We start from the raw sequence: 19,910 nt of genomic DNA, 5'->3' as shown, positions 1-19,910 counted from the left end.
AACTACAAACAACTTCACTCAACTGGATTTTAATCAGTTCCCAGTTTTTTGGGTTAGCAAAATAGAGCTCACGGGAGGATAGTTCTCTGGGCAATACAAACAAACCCTGCTAGCTCTTCCTTTGGATAGAATGCTATAATAATTATCTTTGAGAGATTTCACCTCTCCCAAGTTGTAGATGATGCTACAATACAATAAGTTAAATTTAGTTCTTTTCCAATGAGGTTCTTTCTTTTTTCTCTTTTAATTTTAAAAAATTTCTGAGTTTAGCACCAAATAAAATTGCTTATACATTGTAGAGCAGATGAGGAGAATTATACATGAAAACTGGGTCACTTACATAAACTTTTCTTTTAAATACGTATTGTCAAACATGGAAGTTTTGAAGCCATTCTACCCTGTAATTCCTTCTGACTCTTTTTCTTTTTTTTTTGAGTGGGGGACCATACCCTTATTTCTGTTTGCTTTTTTACCACCCCATTCCCCAAATTAAACACACACACACAAACCCTTATAACCACCGTGCATAGATAGACATTCAAAACATTCATCCACTGGTCATAGTTAAAAGTATATCTCATTCTATACCTTGAGATTTCTATTTAGTTGGTCATCATGGTTCATCATCTTTATCATATAATTTGTTCATCCATTCTCCAACTAGTGGGTCCTCCTCCAAGGTTTCTAATTCATCATCACAAAAAGAGCTGCTTTGAGTATTTTTGTTCCTTTTGTAAATGAAGATTCTTTTCTATTCCCTTTGATTTCTTTGATATATAGGCCTAGTGGTGTTAACACTTTAATAAGGTTTAGTTTTCATCTTTGACATAGTTGCAGTTAGAGCTCAGTAGTTTGATTATTGAGCCAAAGCATTTAGTCAATATCTTTCTTTGCATGATTACAGATTGACATCGAGAATGGTTTGAACAGTTCACAGCTTCACCAGCAAGATATTTCTGCACTCTCTTCCCATAGCCACATTAATTTGTCATCTTTGCCAATTGGCAGGGTGTAAGGTAAATACTTAGTCATTTTAATTTGCATTTCTAGTTGGAACATATTTTCAAATGCTCATTTATAGTTTGCAGTTCTTATGAAAACCATCCATGTCCTTTACTGCTTAAGTATTGGGGAATGACTCTTGGTAATGTACAAACATATACATATAAACAATATATACATACATATATACATGTAATTTAATTCACCAACTGTCTTGTTATCAGACTTTTGAGAACTATAGGTTTGTCAAGACTCATTTTTATAGTCTGCAAAAATTGTTCCTTGGCCATATTTTCCCACATCTTTCGAAGATAATTTTTCCACCAAACACCAAGTTTGGGGGGAAAAAAAAAAGACACAAACCACTCATGTACCTAAGCTATTGTAGTAATGATAGAATATCCCCAGGGATTCAATCATAATGATTACTACAATGTAAAGGGTAAGTACCTTGACAGTTTGTTGAATTGGCTTAAACTATTAAAGAGCTATTAAAGAGTATATTTGCCACCTGAGTGGAAATCTAATCAAAAGGGCTTTAAGCCAGAGAAAATGGGAAGAGAGAATATAGTATATATGTAATTTCTCTGTTAAATACTAAGAGTCATCACAAAGAAGGAAGATGAACAGCTTTGATGTTCAGAAATTCACAAGACAAAATTTCAGAAAACATTCAGTTTCAAATGTCAATAAATACTCAAAAGATTAGGCAACAGGAAAGATGAGTGGGAAGTTCCAATTCATGGAGGCACATTTGACCTTATAGATATCATATAGGATTGGATTACAAAAGTCCGATTCTTGTGCAGCAAAATAATTAGATAAGTATACATGTATTTAACATATTCTTTAACATTTAACATGTGTTGGTCTACCTGCCATCTGGGAGAGGGGGTGGGGAAAGGAGGAGAAAAATTGGAACGAAGGGTTTTGCAATTGTCAATACTGAAAAATTACCCATGCATATATTTTGTAAATAAAAATCTATAATAAAAAAAAAAGAAAGAAATTGGATTCCAGCAGTGACCAAACCTAATAAGGCCACAGTAGGCATTCTGAAAAATAGCCCAGCCCAGCCCAGCCCAGCCTAGCCCAGATGTAACCTGATGAGATTTATTTGATTATCTCCACACCCAACCAAGGATTTTTGTTTTGATAATCTGATCAGACTATTTTGTGATTTCAGTGCCCCAATCCTATCTTGTGATTTTTATCTTTATAACCCCTGCTACTTTAGCCTACCCCAGGTTCAGTTTTTTTTTTTAATAATAGCTTTTTTTTTTTTTCCAAATATATACAAAGATAATTTTCAACATTCACTTTTGCAAAACTTTGTGTTACAGATTTTTCTCATTCCTGTTTCTCAGACAGCAAATAATCCAATATATGTTAAACATGTACAATACTCATATACATATTTCCACATTTATCACGCTGCACAAGAAAAATCAGATCAAAAAGGAAAAAAATGAGACTGAACAAAATACAAAATAAAAAAAAAGTGAAAATACTATATCGTGGTCCACACTCAGTTCCTAAAATCCTTTCTCTGAGTATAGTTGACTCTCCATCACCAGTCTATCGGAACTGATTTGAATCACTTCGTTGTTGAATAGAGTCCATCACAGTTGAGCTGTTTCTGTGTACAATGTTCTTTTGATGCTACTCACCTCACTTAGCATCAGTTCTTGGAAGTCTCTCCAGTCTTCAGTCTTTCTGAAATCATCCTGCTGATCATTTGTTTTAGAACAATAATATTCCATTACATTCATATACTATAACTTATTCAGCCATTCACCACCTGATTGGCAGCACTCAGTTTCCAAGTTCCCTGCCACTATAAACCAAGCTCAGTTTTAACTGCTCCCATGTTTATGTGCTTATTTGTTTTCCTTTTTAGGAAAAATAAATTTACGCATTAAAAGAGAAACTGGATAGTTAAAGGCATTTGTGGGCTGGGGCAGCATCTTGATTGAGGAGGTATTCTCATGTGAAGAAATTCAGCAACTGTAATTGAGGAACATCAGGAAAGCATTAGGGAGATCACTGACAACAGAGAGGGTTCTGTTTTCTTTGCAAAGTAGAATGACCTTTATCCCAAAAATGATTACAAGAAAATGATAGCCAAAACAAGCAAAAATGGTATTTTTTTAAAAAGCACATAGCTGTCCTTTATGAAGTCATCACCTGTCCTGAGAAACTAACACAATCAGGTACTATAAGGAATGATAGATGCGATTGCTGGGCCTCTTAAAAATGATACATTTTTATGGAATTGTTTTTATATCATTTAAATTTAGCTCAGCATCCCTTTATTTCCTTCTTCCAGAAAGCCATCCAATAACAATTTTTCTTAACAAAAAAAAGAGAAAATGAGTAAAATCAATTAGGCTATAAAAGAAAAAGTTTGAAAATAAATGCAGTGACTCCCTTTGTACACCTCACCTCTGCAAAGGAATTGAAGGAGGTGTCTTTGTAGGTCTTTTTGTTGGGGCTATGTGTTTTTTGTTTTTGTTTTTTTGCTATTCTTCAGTATTCAGTTTTGATTGTTTTGTGGGGGTTTTCTTGTTTGTTTTTGCATTTATACTATTTTGTCATTGTGGATATTCTTTTGGTCATGCTTGCTTCTTTCTGAATCTTTTAATGGAAGTCATTCCATGTTTCTCTATTCATCATATTTGACATGTCTTACAACACAGCAATATTACATCGCTCTCATGTTCTAGTTTGTTGCACCATTCTGCAGTTGATGAGTGCATACTTTGTTCCCATTTCTTTGATACCACAAAAAGTTTTGCAACAAATATTTTGGTGTTTATTGAGACTTTTTTCTTATAAATGACTTCTTTGGGACATATAATTAGTAGTGGAATGTCTGGGTTTTATTCACTTCTCAAAATGGTTGTATTAATTCCCAGCTCTATCTGTGATGCGCTGCTATGCATCTTTCCACAACTTCTCCAACATTAACTTTCCATGTTTTGTTATTTTGCTGATTTGATGGATGCGAGTTGAAACCTCAGGATTATTTTGGTTTCTTTTTCTCCACTTAGTAATTTGGAACATTTGGTATGGTAAGAGTTTTCAGCTCTGTTCAGAACTATTTGTTCATATCTACCCGTCTATAATCTGTTGGTGAATGCCTATAATTTATTTGTATTTTTTAGCCCCACATATTTTATACATTTTGCAGTTATTTGAAATGGAATTTCCCCTTTCTATCGTTGCTCCTTGGACCTTATAAAATCTCATAAAAGGATTCTAGTAAGGTGCTTTCTCAGTTTCTGGGAATAATTTATGAAGTATTAATAGTTCTTTAAAAGTTTGAAAGAATTTTGCCATGAATGCATCAGGGCAAGGAGATTTTTCCTTTTGTATTTTCTGCATACCTACTTCTTTTTCTTTTTTGGAGCCTCCATTAAAAAATCCATTTGATCTTTTGTCACTTTGGATTTTTATATTTTTTGAAGATATCCCTCTATTTCTTTTTTGTTTTTATTAGCATTTAATTACACAGTATATTCTGGTTTTAAAAAAAATTCTTAGTTTTGTTGTCATTTTACCTTCTTTATTTCCTATTTGATTCATTTGATTTCTGCCCTCTTTTCAATTATAATGACTTTTCAAAGAATCAGCTTATATTTTTAGTTTCCATGACTTTTAAAATTTAAATTTTGTTATCGTCTTTTGTGCTTATTTTGGTTTTTATTATTTGTTTTTCTAATTTTTAAAAAATGTTTTCAGTTTTATTAATCTCCTCATGTTTTGTTAATGTATGTTTTATAGGGATATGATTTTCCTGAGGACTGCTTCCCAGAAATTTTGGTATGTTATTTTCATCATTATTATTTTCCTTTATGTAGCTTCTATGATTTAATCTGCTCTTTATTTAGAACTTAATTGTAATTCTCCATTTGAGTCTGTGTCTTTTGGTTGGTCTGTGGAAGCAATTACTGTTTTTATTGTATTTTTATTTGTAAAGATGTATTAACTTTTGTTTGTAGTGTCTTTGTATCTCAAATACATGGTCACTTTTTATAAAAGCTTCAAGTGGTCCTCGGAAGTACAAATATTCTTTTGCAGTTCCATTTAGAAGCTATCTTAAAGCTTTTAGCACTAATTTAAATGAGAGGGGGAAAAAAAGAGAAAATAATTAGATAAAATTGAAAAAGAAAAAGGAACTAATAAGCAAAATTCAAAACCAGGAAGAAAAAAATCTAATGTGGGGGAAGCATGAGGGAAGAGAGAACCAGTGGGAATAAATATAGTCTGGGCTAACTGCCTGGAGGCCTCAGGAACAGCCAGAGTCAGGATAAGTAAAAGTCCCTTGGTCTTTAGGAGGAGAAGTGAAAGAGACAAACTGCCACAAGCTTGCCACTAACCTCTCTTCTCCTGGTCCTGCCACAAAGTGAAGTTCTCTCGCCTCTCTCACCCCATCCCCTAATCCTTACCTACAATTCTCTTAAACCCAAACCCTGAGCCAGCATTAACTGTGAGAAGAGCAATTCTAAACATATGCCAAGAATCATTCATATGCACCTATTCAAAGTTTCAGCCCTTTACATTTCCTGCTTTCTTTTGTTTTAGAACACAGGTGGTCACGCCATCCCTGACTTCTCAGGGAGGTGAGAACTCCAAAAAGGTGATCACCCCCACACACACACTTCTCAGGAAAGAAGGTGAAAGCACTAAAAAGGAGATAATCACACCCTCCTTGACTTCTCAGGAAAGGAGGTGAAAACACTGAAAAGGAGGTGATCACCCTCCTCCCCCTGACTTCTCAGTAAGGGAGGTGAAATCACTAAAAAGGAAATGATCACAACCTCCCTGACTTCTCAGGAAGAGAGATGAAAAACACCAAAGGGAAGTGGGAAGTCAAGCCAGATATTGTTAGCGGGTTTCTGGGCTAAAGGGTCTTACTAGAAACAGGTATGCACAAACCCATCAGCATGGGAGGTATTTCATAAGCACATAGCAATAACACAGAGGCTATTAGTGATGACTTTCCCCACAGTTGTAGGTTCAATGTGGTGTAACAAACATGAATTGTACATGCAAGTAGTGATATAACAAACAATATGAAGCAACATGGTATTGTAAAAGATTTCCAGAAGTCCTAGAAGGAGGGTATATAAATAACAATCACACATACGCCTCCTTCAAATAAGGGTACTTTTGTTCAATTCTATATTTTTTGTTTATCTCTTTGTTAAACTTACTTTAAACTGAAAGAATATTGAAATTTTTTATCACTGCTGAGTCTATTTATTCTTGTAACTCTGTTCATGAATTCAGAAACTAAGGCATCTCAAGGATATTGATGTAATATTGATAGTAGTTTTTTCTCTGTTTCAGCCTAATGTAGTTTATCAACCTTTTTTTTTTGGTTTTGAATGTTTGTTTTTGCTGTGTCTGATAGCATGATTTCAAATTCTTGGGTTTTTTTTTTTTTTTTTTTGCATTCGCTTGATACTAGTAAATTTATTTTTCTAGCCACATTTTTATTCTGTGTATGTATTTAAATGTATTTCTTGTAAGCAACAGATTGTAGGTTTTTGTTTTCTTATCCAGTCTGAAACTCTTCTTCATTTTATTGGATTGTTTAATCCATTCACAGTTAAAACTATGAAAGTTAGATATATACTTTCCCTTATTTGTTTCTAACATTAGGTTTTTTTTTTTCCCAAACTATGATTTTTTCCTTCCCTTTTGCAGCAAATACAAGATTGTCTTTCTTAGCTTAATTCTTTTAAAGATCCTGTCAATATCAGTTCTTTACCCTCATCTCACCTCTCCTACACAGATACCATCCCTACTCATTTTTAGAATTTTGCTTATTTCCTTATTTTGCTTGCTTTTATCTAGTTTATTTAGCTCTTCCCATCTTTTTATAATTCTCATTTAATAGTAAAGTAGAATCCCGGTTTCTTCCCTTCAATTTGTTTTCAGGTTTTTTATTTTTTAAAATATTTTATTTCCTTTGCCTTTATTTAGAAAAGATTCTTTTTTATATTTTCTGCATTATTTATTTTTCCATTCTGTCTGTCATAGATTTTTATTCTTTGATCCATGGTCCTATGTTTATTTAGACCTTTTAAAGTCTATTTCATTGTAGAATTGTAGAATGAATTTTTTTTTTTTAGATTATCTCACGTTCTACCATTTTAGCAGCTTTTGCTATTGTTTTGCAGATCTGGTCCTGTATCCCACTTTTTTCTGTTTTGTCTCACTTTTAGAAATACTGATTCCTGTAGGTAACAGACAGAATATTGCCCCATCCCTTATTGTGTAGTTAATTTATAATTGGCCTTTTGCCTTGGTCATTTCCCTAAGTCTGTCCCTGTCATTTTTCAGATGTCATTTGCCCCAAGGAGGACTTGATTCCCTTTCTCCTAAAGCAGGATATATGGTCTTTTTCAACATATACTACTCATTTTAAGTATCCCTCCTCCTTTTATAGAATGTCTTCACCAACAGGATCATTATAAGTGGTATCCCTTTTCACTTTTAAAACTAGGTTTGCCCTTTTCTTTCTCCTGTTTGGAATTTCTCTCTGCCTTGTCAATCATTCTCCTTAGGGGTATCTTTGTCCTGAGAGACTCCAGGAGTTATTTTTCTTCCTTGTTAGTCTTTGATTCACATTACTTTTAGTGCCCTCCCATTTTGTAATTTAGTCCCACAAAATCCTTTTGTTAACTTGTAGACTGAGTATTGCAAGGATTACAAGTCTGATTATCTTTCTAAGAATGTTTGGAAAGACTTATTTTTGAGCATGTATTTTTTTGTTAATTAGGCTCAAGATTTTCAGATCAAATTATTTGGGCTTCATCTTGAGATCCATTGATTTTCAGAACCCAATCAACGAAACAGACATTAAAGCCTTGACTTTTTTTTACCCTGGTTTTCAAAGTGTAAATGCTCATGCTTGTGCTAAAATGACTAATAATTTGCTCTCAATTTTTCTTCCTTTTCCTACTTCCCTTCTCCCCCAAAAGAGTAAGCAATCTGATTAAACACGTATAATTCTTCTGTTCTTATTTACATCTATCTCCAGCCTCAGTTTCTGGATTAGGACTTGAAAGGCCAGATTGTTGTTCTTTCCATACTTTTCTATAGAATAATAAGACCTTTTTGGATTCTGTCTCCTCTGTATGCTGCTATTATTGTGGTGGTCCTGGAGGGGATGGCTGGGACCCTGCCCCAGCTTCTGCTGGGATGACTTGTTTCTTCTTGATATTATTGTGTTGGTCTCTGCACTTCTGTTTCCTTTTATTTACACAGTTTCTAACTGGGAGATTACATAAATGACAGGATCTACTTAAATGTTGGAGATGCTGCTAGACTCGGGACTCTGGATGCTCCCCATCTCCTGGCATGCACACAACCCTTGAGCATTGCTTATTTCCTTATTTTGCTTGCTTTTATCTAGTTTATTTAGCTCTTCCCATCTTTTTATAATTCTCATTTAATAGTAAAGTAGAATCCCGGTTTCTGTCTGTGGCTCCAAGGGCTCCAGAATATGCCTTGCCTCATGCTGTGTCTCTGCCCAGTGATTGTTGGACTTGGTTCTGCCCTTCACTGCTGTTCTGACCAGCACTGTCAGGACAAGATCCCACTGGCTTCAGCCATCCCATCACCTAAAGTTTAAACTGATTTTCCCCTTTCCTAGTGTATCCATCTTCAGAAGCTGACATATGGAAGACCTGTTGAAGTCAGATTGGGTGCAGGCCCTCCCAGAAAATCCCTACTCAGATTGTTTAAAGCAGTGAGGCCATTCAGGGCAATTTGTTCCAGTTTCCATATATCTATCTTGTCATGACTTCTTAGTGAGCATACTCTGGCATCATCTTCTTGGATGTCTTAAAATGTGTACCTAAAATATTTACATTTTTAAAATGTTCCTTTAAAACATAGCATTTTATAATTTTTACTTTAATTTTTTTCCCTAATACATGAGAGATTTCAAAATGTTTTATAGTACATCATGCTTATTACTTCCAATTTGACAATATAAAACTAAAAAAGCAAATTATGTATTTGTCAGTTTTTATTGAAGCAATCTAAACTAATTCATCTGAAAATAAGTTAATTACTGCCATATTAGGGTATTACTGCTGATCTTCTGCTTCAGTGAGTCTTGGAATATCAAAAAGAACACACAATCAGAATCTCATTCTAATGTATATTTTTCTAATCATTTCTGAACTGGCTAAGACTGGTGACCATCCAAATCTTGTGCTTATGATCTGCAGCTTGATTTCCTATTTACTACTATGTATTTGTAAAGCAAACTTTTTCAAAATGTTTTCTAGGCTCCTTACGTTGTGTAAACCTCACTTCAGAAATTGAAGGATCTCTTGATTTCATCAGCTTAGCTATTTATCTCACTGACTGTGACCCCTTTATTGTTCATAGACAAAAAGATAGGTACATGGGATATACGTGGTGAAAAAGAGAAATAGATTTGGTGTTGGAAAAGATCTGGGTTTGAATTTCATCTCTGATATTAAACTATGTATCTAGGATAATCACATAACTTTTGTTATTATGTCATCTCTAAAATGTAGATAACATGAAGATAACAGACAATTTAATTATGTGAAGAATTTATAAACGTGAAGTTCTTTGATGACTCTGTGGTTTTACTGCTGTGGGTACTCCTCAGTGATGTAGTTTTAGATTCTTCCATATCCTCTGAGCCTGTGAGCCTTTCATCTAGGTTCTCCCATAAATTTTCTACAAGAAGTCTGCACACAGTGCTGAGAAACTTTAATAATGGATACCAATAATGAAACATTAAGCAATTGCCACATCACTAGTCCATTGTCTTTCTTAGTTCTTATTGATTGGTAATGTATTACAATCTTCCCATATTTACTATAGGTTTCTCCATTGTTTTCTGGAAATCCTAATTCTTTGGAGATTTTGGTTAATAGTAACTTGCACTGATATATCGTAGCCAAAACAAAACTGGCATTAAAACCAGGAACTTCTGAGAAACCTGTGCTATTAGAAGTACAGTGTAATTCTCTAAAAAGTAATCATTTTGCTCTCTATTCATTTCTGCCTCTAGTTCATTATCATTGCAAAGATTATTATGTCCATTCAAACATTATTTACTGAAGAATTGGCTCTAAGATTTGCTTAAGTGTATGAGTATCATAGTGTGTGCATAAGTCATAGTTGCTCATCAGACAATATTATTACCAGGTACAATGTGCTCCTGGTTCTGTTCACTTCATTTTGTATCAATCTTTCCAGATTTTACTGAAATCATCTGCTCCTTATTTGTTATAATAGAAGGGTATTCTATAACATTCATATACCACAACTTAAGTCATTCTGTAATTGTTGTTTATCCCTTCAATTTCCAGTTCTTTGTCCACACAAAAAGAGCAGTAATAAATATTACTGTTCAAAGAAATCCTTTTCCTTTTTAAATCTCTTTGGGATCAAAAGCTAAGTTTGATTGCCCTTTGGGCATAATTCTAAATTTTTCTCTAGAATGGTTGGATAAGTTCACAGCTTCATCAGTGGTACATTAGTGTCCCAATTTTCCCACATTCCCTTCAGCATTGATGGTTTTCCTTTTCTTTAATATTAGCCAATCTGATATGTGTGAGGTGCTACTACCTCAGTTGTTTTAATTTTTATTTCTCCAATTATTAGTTCTCTAGAGCATTTTTTTATATGACTATAGATAGCTTTGATTTCTTCACCTGAATATCTATTTATACACACACACACACACACACACACACACACACACACATATATATGTACATATATATATATATATATATACCCCCCTCCTGCGACATATATTGTATGACTATGAGCTATGACCTTTGTCCTACTTGAAGATCTTTTTGTTACACATCTAATTCTGTTCAGTATTACCTAATTCCAACTGGTTCAGGAGTTCCCTTGCTCCCCTTCTCTGGAATACTTCTGGTTCCAGATGTCAGTTTTCCTCTGCTATAAGAACATAAGTGTTTGTTGTCTCTCACAAATTTGACTCAGTTCTCTATGTATTTGAGAAATGAGAGTAAGTTGTTATAAAAATTTTCCCTCCAGCTTTGTTTTCTTTCTAATCTTGGTTACTTGGTTTTGTTTATGAAGAAATTTTTTTGTTTTAAACATAATCAAAATTATCTGTTTTCTGGCTTGTGATGCTTTCTATCTCGTTTATTCTTAAATCCTTCTTTTATCCATAGATCTGATAGGTAAACTATTTTTTACTTTCCTATACCTTGCTTATGATATCAACTCTTTGTTTACATTATGTATCTTTTTTGACTTTTCTTGGCATGTGGTATAATATCTTGATCCATACCAATTTTTGCCATAGTGTTTTCCAGTTTTCCCAGCAAGTTTTGTTGGATGGTGAATTCTTGTCCTAAAAGCTAGGGTCTTTAGGCTTATTAAATACTAAACAATTGGTCATTTACTACTTGTGTATGAGTGGACCCCACCACTTATATTTGTTAGCCAGTACCAGATTGTTGTGATGGTTATTCCTATTATAATATAGTTTGAGATCTGGTATGGCACCTTTTGCTATTTTTTCCCCATTAATTTCCTTGATATTTTTGACTTTTCTGATCTTCCAGAAAAAATTTTGCTATTTTTTTCTATCTCTATAAAATAAATTTTTGGTAGTTTGATTGGTATGGTGCTGAATTAGTAAATTAATTCAGATAGAATTGTCATTTTTATCATATTTACTTGACCTATCCATGAACAATTAATGTTTTTTTCCAATTGCTTAGATCTGTTTGTATGAAAAGTATTTTGTAATTGTGTTCATATTTGTTCCTGGTTTGTCTTGGAAGGTAGACTCCCAAGTATTTTATATTGTTACAATTTTTAAAAATGGATTTCTTCCTTTATTTCTTGCTAATGGATTTTGTTGATAACATATAAACTGTTGATAATTTATGAGGATTTCTTTTATGTCATGTTACTTAGCTAAATTTGTTAATTTTTTCAACTGTTTTTTAGTTGATGTTCTTGGATTCTCTAAATATTCCATCATGTCATATGCAAAGAGTGATGTTCGTGTTTCCTCATTGCCTATACTAATTTTTTCCATTTCCTTTTCTTATTACTATAGCTAATATTTTTAGGATACTATTGAATAATATTGGTGATAAGAAGATCCTTGTTCCTCCTCTTTTTCATCCTCCATCTTATTGGGAAGATTTCTAGCTTATCCCCATTACAGATAATGTTTGTTAATGGTATTAGAGCCATTTATCATTTTAAAGAAAACCTCTATTTATTCCTATGTTCTCTAGTGTTTTTTTTTTTTTTTTAAACAGGAATGAGTGTTGTATTTTGTGGAAAGCTTTTTTCTGCTCTTAAGATAATCATATGGTTTCTCTTGGCTTTGTTATTATTATGATCAAATTATTTTAATAATTTTCCTAATATTGAACCATATTTTCATTCCAGGTATAAATTCCACTAGATCATAATGTAAAATGCCCATTAATACTTTACAAATGATGAACTGGGAGATCTTGTATTTTCTACATCTTTCAGTTGAATGTGTAAAATGCTTTAGAATATGATTCATGAAAGGGATGTCTTAACTTTATTAGCAACAATGCCCTCAATGCAATTATTTTTTTTTTTTCATAAAAATGGGAAAGTAGGTACATACATATTGTTTAATAGCCACTAATAATCAATAATAAGGTCCCAAAAGTCATGACGTCTGCCAGTTTCTACATCTACAGCCATTCTTACATGTTTCAGACAGGTAATCAAACACTTGGTTCTCTTAAAATTGTAATGTCTCCATTGAGTCTCTTATTGTATACACTTGGTCATGTTCAGCTGTTCTTCAGATCTTTGCCTTTTACCTTCTTGTAAATCATTGAGACCTGTGATGTTCAGCTTTAAAATGGGTGAGTCCATTTCTCATTGAAAAACTTTTGTTATAAGTGAAAAACTTTGTTATAAAAGTCTTTGCCAATATATATCAATTTTTGATTGTTTATTGATCTATTCCTGTAAGCTAGATTATATAGTGAATAGAATTCAAGAATGGGTACTGAAGTTTGAAAGATGCCATGTCTTAAAGTTTGATACTAAAAGAAGAGAGCAAGGGATAGTCTAGCTGCAAAACGGATAATTTTGATTACATTACATTGAAAAGTGTTGCACAAAAAATCCCATTGCAGCCAAGATTAGAAGTAAAGCAGAAAGCCAGGAAACAATTTTTAGTCAGTATTTCCAGTAAAGGTTTCATTTCTAAAATACATAGAGAATTGAGTCAAATTACTAAGAATACAAGTCATTCCCCAATTGAGAGATGGTCAAAGGGTATAACAGGCAATTTTCAGGTGAAGAAATTAAAGCCATCTGAGGTCATGTGAAAAAATGCTCTAAATCACTGTTGATTAGAGAAATGCAAATTACAATAAGTTTGTGGTGCCACTTCACACCTATCAGGTAGACTAAGATGACAGGAAAAGATAATGACGAGTGTTGGAGAGAATGTCAGGAGTGGGAACTAGGCATTGTTGGTGGAATTCTGAAATGATTCAACCATTCTGAAGAACAATCTGGAATACTCAAAGGGTTATCAAATTTTGCATGCCTCATTGATCCAGCAGTGTCTACTAGATCTGTATCCTAAAGAGATCATAAAAGAGGTAAAAGGACCATCATATGCAAAAATGTTTGTAGCAGCCCTTCTTGTAATGGAAACAAACTAGAAACTGAGTGGATGTTCCTCTATTGGGGAGTGGCTAAATAAATTATAGTATATGAATGTGTTGGAATGTTAATGTTCTGTAAGAATTGATGAGCAGGCTACTTTCAGAAAGGTCTGAAAAGACTTACATGAGCTGATGCTAAGTGAAGTGAACAGAAGCAAAAGAACATTGTACACAGCAACAACAAGATTATGTGGTGATCAGCTCTGATGGATTTGGCTCTTTTCAGCAATGAGGTGAATTAAGTAATTGCCAATATATTTGTGATGGAGAGAGCCATCCTCATCCAGAGAGACAACTTTGGAGACAGAATGCGAATCAAAACATAGTATTTTCACCTTTTATTGTTGTGTATTTGCTTGCTTTTTTTTTTTTTTCTTTCTCATGGCTTTTTCATGATTTTGATCTGATTTTTCTTGTACGACATGACAAATATGGAAATATATTTAGAAAATATGTTTTCTATTTATATTTAACCTATATGTTTAACCTATATCAGATTGCTTGATGCCTTGGGGAGGGAGAAAGAGAGAAAATTTTGTGATACAAGATTTTGCAAAAGTGAATGTTGAAAACTATCTTTGCATGTATTTGGAAAAATAAAATATTATTAAAAGTTATAAGCAAGCCAAAAAGTGAAATAAATAGCAATGGGTAGGAGGGGAAAATGCTTCAAATCAGTATTGATTAAAGAAATGTGAATTAATATAATTCTGAGATACTACTTCACACTTATCAGATTGGCTAAGATATCAGGAAAACAAAATGATAAATGTTGGTAGGAATATGGAAAGTTGAGGCACTAATGCGGTTAGTGGAGTTGTGAACAGATCCAGCCATTCTACATAGCAGTTTGGAACTATGCTCAAGGGATTATAAAACTTTACACATCCTTTCAAGCAATGTCAATGATCCCAAAGAAATCATGAAAAAAATGAAAGGACTTAACAAATGCACAAAAAAATATTTTTAGCCACACTTTTTAGAAATTGAGTGGATGCCCATCAATTGGGCAATGACTGAATAAGTTCTAATATATAAATGTAATGGAATGAACTACTACTACAGACTGATTTCAAAAAACCTGAAAAGACTTGCATGAACTGATTCTTAGTGAAGTGAACGTAGTCAGGAAAATATTATCCATTGTGCAGTGATCAACTATGATAGATTTAGTTCTTCTCAGCAGTACAATAATGCAAGACAGCAGACTTCTATTAATAATAATGCCATCCACATCCAGAGAAAGAAGTATGGAGACTGAATGCAGATCAAAGAATAGTATTTTTTCTGCTTTTTTTTTTTTTCCTTTCTTGTTGTTTTTCCCTTTTGTTCTGATTTTTTTTCACAGCATAACTAATAAAATGTTAAAAGGATTGTACATGTATAACCTATGTCAGATTGCTTGCTGTTTTAGGGTGGAGGCAGAGAAGAAAGAAAGGAAAACACATTTGGAATTCAAAATCTTTAAAAAATGGATGTTGAAAACTCTCCTTATGTGTAATTGAAAAAAATAAAATAAGTGAAAAATTAAAGATGCCACATCAGATTCTCCCTAATATACTTAATAGCTATATGATCCTGCTCTTGCCTGTTCTCTAAAAGGGGGATGAAAAAAAAGTAGCACTTATTACAGACAGTTTATAAGATTCAAGTGAAATAGTACATGTATATTGCTTTGCAAAATTTAGTGTTATGATACCGCTATCATATTTCCAAATCCATCATTAAATGATCTTAGAATGATTTTGTTGAGACTGCACCAAACTTTATTTATATTTGCTTTTCCTTCCACCATTTTTCTGTGTTTAGCAAAATTGATATGTGATCTTCTACTGTACTCCTCCATGGAGTACATATACAAACTAGTTTATATTTTAGGCTACTGTTATCTTTGGCTTCCGTGTTCTCAGATTGGTGAGGAATTCAAATGTTTGTAAGGATTTTTGTCTGTGTGTAGCAATCAATTTATGTCAGTTAAAATTTCTGAAGAAATGGTAATAGTTGATGTCAGTATCTGTTTTTAGATTCATTTACCATTTTTCAGCACCAGTAGTCTTTTCAAATTGATCAAATTGGAATTGCCCCAATTTCATTATTTTAAAGAATTTTTTTCAAATTTGATATTGGTTTTTTATCTTCAGAGATAACTGAAAGTGATTCTCATCTAGTTACCCATTGGTTAAAATATAATAAATTTTGTTTTCCAGTTGTTACTTGGTGCTCATCATATCCAGAATCTCCCAGTAACTTTGGTATTTGGTTTTCCTTTTTTTCCTTTAAGCAGTATTTCTTAATATGCTTTTTGCCCTCTTCTTTCTGCTGCCTTCCTTTGCATTGATGTCACTGATGTTGATTTTTTGTAGTTTTTCTTATTGAGAATTTCAGGACTTTCTCATCCATTGGCTCATTGACTTCAATTATTTTCATATTAATCTTTTTATAAATGATTCTCCATGGATGAACACTAAAGTACATAACCAAGTATTCTATGCAATAATTTTTCTAGTTGCTTTTTGCTATAGAGTAAAAAAAAATTATTTAGCTTTCCAGGGAGAACATATGAACCATCCTTTCGTTTAGATGCAACTTTTTTCTCCCCTCTCTCCCAATTTTGGTAAGAATGTTAAGATAAATTGATTCATTTCTAATGAACCTTCTAGCATAGGGATTCTTAAATTGGAGTCAGAACTTATTTCATTTTCCAAAGTATTTTGGTAACAATATTTCACTATATTTGACTTCTTTATAAATACTGCCACAGTGATTCAGAACTGAAAAAAGTTTTAAGAACTTCTCTGCTCTAGTAGTATGTCTTCATATATATTAGTTACTTGATAAGGATCTCATATATAGAACAGCAGTAGCTAAGTTAATGTTTATAGATTGTCTGAAATCTATTTTTTATAATCTCATTTTCCTCTATTCACTTTTCTGTCAGTGTTTTCTGCAAAAGGGGTTTGTGTAAGACTGAGGACCATTTGGCATTTTTCTTTGTTTCAGTGGTTTCCATGGCCAAATAATTCATCACCAAGTAGCCATCAAGAGCCTGTTCCTACTTTTCTAGGCTAGTCCTTAGAAAGCAGATGGTGACTGTTGCTGAGACTATATTTGAAGCCTTTCCAACATGGTGGAACCTGCCAGAATTTATACTATTCTGGCAAGGCCTTCAGGAACCCAGGGTTACCTTCACTTCATAATATGGCATTGAAGTAGAATTCTTTGGTGGGAAAAACTTAAAACATTATGTAAATGTCAGCAGGCTGAATTGTATTTGGAAAAATGCACAGAGCATTTAATGACTCCAAGCTTCTCACTGCAATAACATTATTCTTTCAGTGATGATGTATGGCTTTTAGCCATTTAATGCCTGTCTCCAAAGAGTTCAAATTACAGGTCGTTGCAAGGGCAATTGGGAGGCACCTGAGTAAGTGGATGTGAATAGACCTCAATACATTATTAGAATTTCCCAGTTGTTGGTTCATAAGTCAATATTAATGGCTAAGTTGTATTAATCCTTGTGAGTGCAATGAAAGGTAAAAGCAATTCCTGCCCTCAAGAAGAATATATTCTGATTGGGAAGATAATATAGCACATACAAAATAGAGAGGAAATGGAAGGTAATACAAGAGGGGATGATACTAGTAATTAGGGAGACCATGAAAGACATCCTGAAGAAGATGGCATTCAGAAGTAAGGTGGGAAAAAATTCCAGGTTAAGAGAGGCAGGGCAAAAGCACAGAAATAGGAGATGGAGGTTCATGTGTGAGGTGCCCTTATAAATAGACTAGTACAACTGAAGTCTGCAGTGAAGTAGGGAGAATTAAGTAAAAGATTACAGAGGTAGGAAAGGTCCTGGCTTTGAAGCACTTTAAATTCCAGGAGTTTTATATTTGGTCCCAGTGATAAAATATAGTTACTAGTATTCATTGAAATCAGGAAGATTTTAGAAAGAAGACATTTTAGTAAGGTTGCCCAATTATCACCACTATTATTCAGTATTGAACTACAAATATTAGCTTCAGCAATAAGAGAAGAAAAATTAATGAAGAAACAAAATTATCACTCTTTGCAGATGATATGATGGTATGTTTAGAGATTCAACTAAAAACTCCTAGAAACAATTAAGTTTAGCAAAGTTACAGGATATAAAATGCACATAAATCATCGGCATTTCTGTATGTTCCAGCAACAGGAGATAGAAAAATTCCATTTAAAATAATTGCAGGTAATGTCAAAAATTTAGAAGTCTGTCTGCCAAGACAAAGCCTGGAACATAAGAGCACAGTTACAAAACACTTTGTAGAAATAAAATTAGATCTAAACAATTAGAAGAGTATCAAGTACTGAACTCATATAATAAAAATGACAGTTTTTGTTCAGTGCTTTACTAATCAAATTGCCAAGGAATTACTTTATGAATGAGAAAAAATAGAATAATTAGAAAAAAAAAGAATCTAGCCAGGAGAATGGCTAGAAAAAATAATAAAATTCATCTGGAAGAACAAAAGGTCAAGAATTTTAAGGGAATTAATGGGAAAAAAAATACAAAGGCAAGTGGTATAGCTGTACCAGATCTAAAATTGTATTATAAAATGGCAGTCATCAAAATCATTTGGTATTGGCTAATAAATAGAGTAGAGGGTCAGTAGAATGGGTTAAGTGAATAAGCTAGTGTTTGATAAACCCAAAGATTTAAGCTTTTGGGATAAGAACTTACTATTTGACAAAAATTGCTGGAAAAACTGGAAAATAGTATAGCAGAAATTTTGTATTGACCAACATCTAATACCTTATACCAAGATAAGGTTGAATTGAGTTCATGATTTAGGTATGAAATGTGATACCATAAGCAAATTAAGAGAATAAAGGACTGTCCACTCACACCTATGGAGAAGGGAAGCAAGAAGGAAGGGGGGGCTTTTTTTTTTCATCCAAAACTAGAGTGAAAGAGATTTTGAAGTCTTGCTTTTGGGAAGAGAAACAATTGTTGGCAAAGAAACAACTTGCACCAACTAGAATTTATTGAGTTTGCTAGCAGAGAAGTCTCATCCAAAGAGGCAGAGGCTCTCAGAATGAGAATATGGTTTTGAGCCACAAGGAACAGCTTGGGGGGACAGAGCAGAAGTTGATCCATTTAGGTGCCTGTTGCTGAGATTTGAGGCTGATTTGAGGCAATGACCTTTTACCCAGTTTCAGGGTCAGGGATTTCTGCCTAATAGGATGAAAGAGTGAGTGGAGAGACGGACTCAGAATTAGCTACTGTAGTTTATTTTCTATTTGGGGTCACTTGCATTGCAGACACTAATGAGACAGTACAAATTTAAAATGGTGTCACCCTGGATCCACAGAGGGGAGATCTCTAAATGATGTGAGATGATAGGGAAAAGGAAGAGTTAGTATTGAATAATCTTAATTGTAGCTGTGAAATATGAAGAAAAGTGCTCAGCTGAAAGAGAGGAGAGAATGCTGTGAGAGGGTTGAGGAAAGACAATAATATGCAGAACAGTAGCTGTGGATTGTGTAATAGTGAAAAGAGTTGAAGAGGAATAGAATGTTTGATTTGCTGCAATGAACTCATTTGAGAGAAAATAACATTTGTGATCAGGGTGGGGAGTTACTTCTGCAAGCTTTTATACTTTTCCTCCACCTTTTTTCAACAGCATAGGAATAGTCAGTCATTGAGTCAGTTAATATTTATTAAGAGGCTGCTATGTGTATTGAAGATACAAAAAGAGGCAAAGGATCATCTCAGGGTAGCCTCCAGTCTAATGGGGAAGACCACAAGCAAACAAATATTTACAAACCAGCTCTAAAAAGGAAATAGCTAACTAAGGGAAGGCTCTAAAATTAGGGTTTGGAAAAGGCTTCATGTAGAAGATGGGATTTTAATTGGGATTTAAAGAAAGACAAGGAAGCCAGCAGGCAAAATTGAAGAGGGAGAGCATACTAGGCAAGAGGGACAATCAGAGAAAATGTCAGTGTAAGAACCATCTTATTCAAGGAAGGACGCCAAGGTCACTAGACCAAAGAGGATGTGCTGGAGAATAAGGTATAAGAAGATTGGAAAGTAGGAGGGGGCAAGATTATAAAGGACTTTGAATATCAAATAGCATATTTTTTATTTGCTCCTGGAGGGAATGTGGAGCCACTGAAAGTTATTGAGTAGGGGATGATATG

General features: G+C 33.6%; 1 protein-coding gene across 4 annotated transcripts in view; it reads left to right on the top strand.

The window, feature by feature from the left end:
• IMMP1L (inner mitochondrial membrane peptidase subunit 1) overlaps positions 1-19,910 on the top strand; it is a 91,549-nt gene that overhangs the window by 6,274 nt on the left and 65,365 nt on the right. For 3 of the 4 annotated variants that reach the window (XM_051964766.1, XM_051964764.1, XM_051964767.1), the window contains exons 2-3: positions 905-1,016; positions 4,789-4,827. The gene's annotated coding sequence lies outside the window, so the exon portion shown is untranslated. The remainder of the gene's footprint in view (positions 1-904; positions 1,017-4,788; positions 4,828-19,910) is intronic. The other variant, XM_051964765.1, reaches the window with a different exon arrangement.

Source organism: Antechinus flavipes, chromosome 6 (assembly GCF_016432865.1).
Source record: "Antechinus flavipes isolate AdamAnt ecotype Samford, QLD, Australia chromosome 6, AdamAnt_v2, whole genome shotgun sequence".
In the NCBI taxonomy this organism is placed as follows: domain Eukaryota; kingdom Metazoa; phylum Chordata; class Mammalia; order Dasyuromorphia; family Dasyuridae; genus Antechinus; species Antechinus flavipes.
The sequence above is the reverse complement of the archived record's forward strand: the minus strand, read 5'-3'. Positions and strand labels throughout refer to the sequence as shown.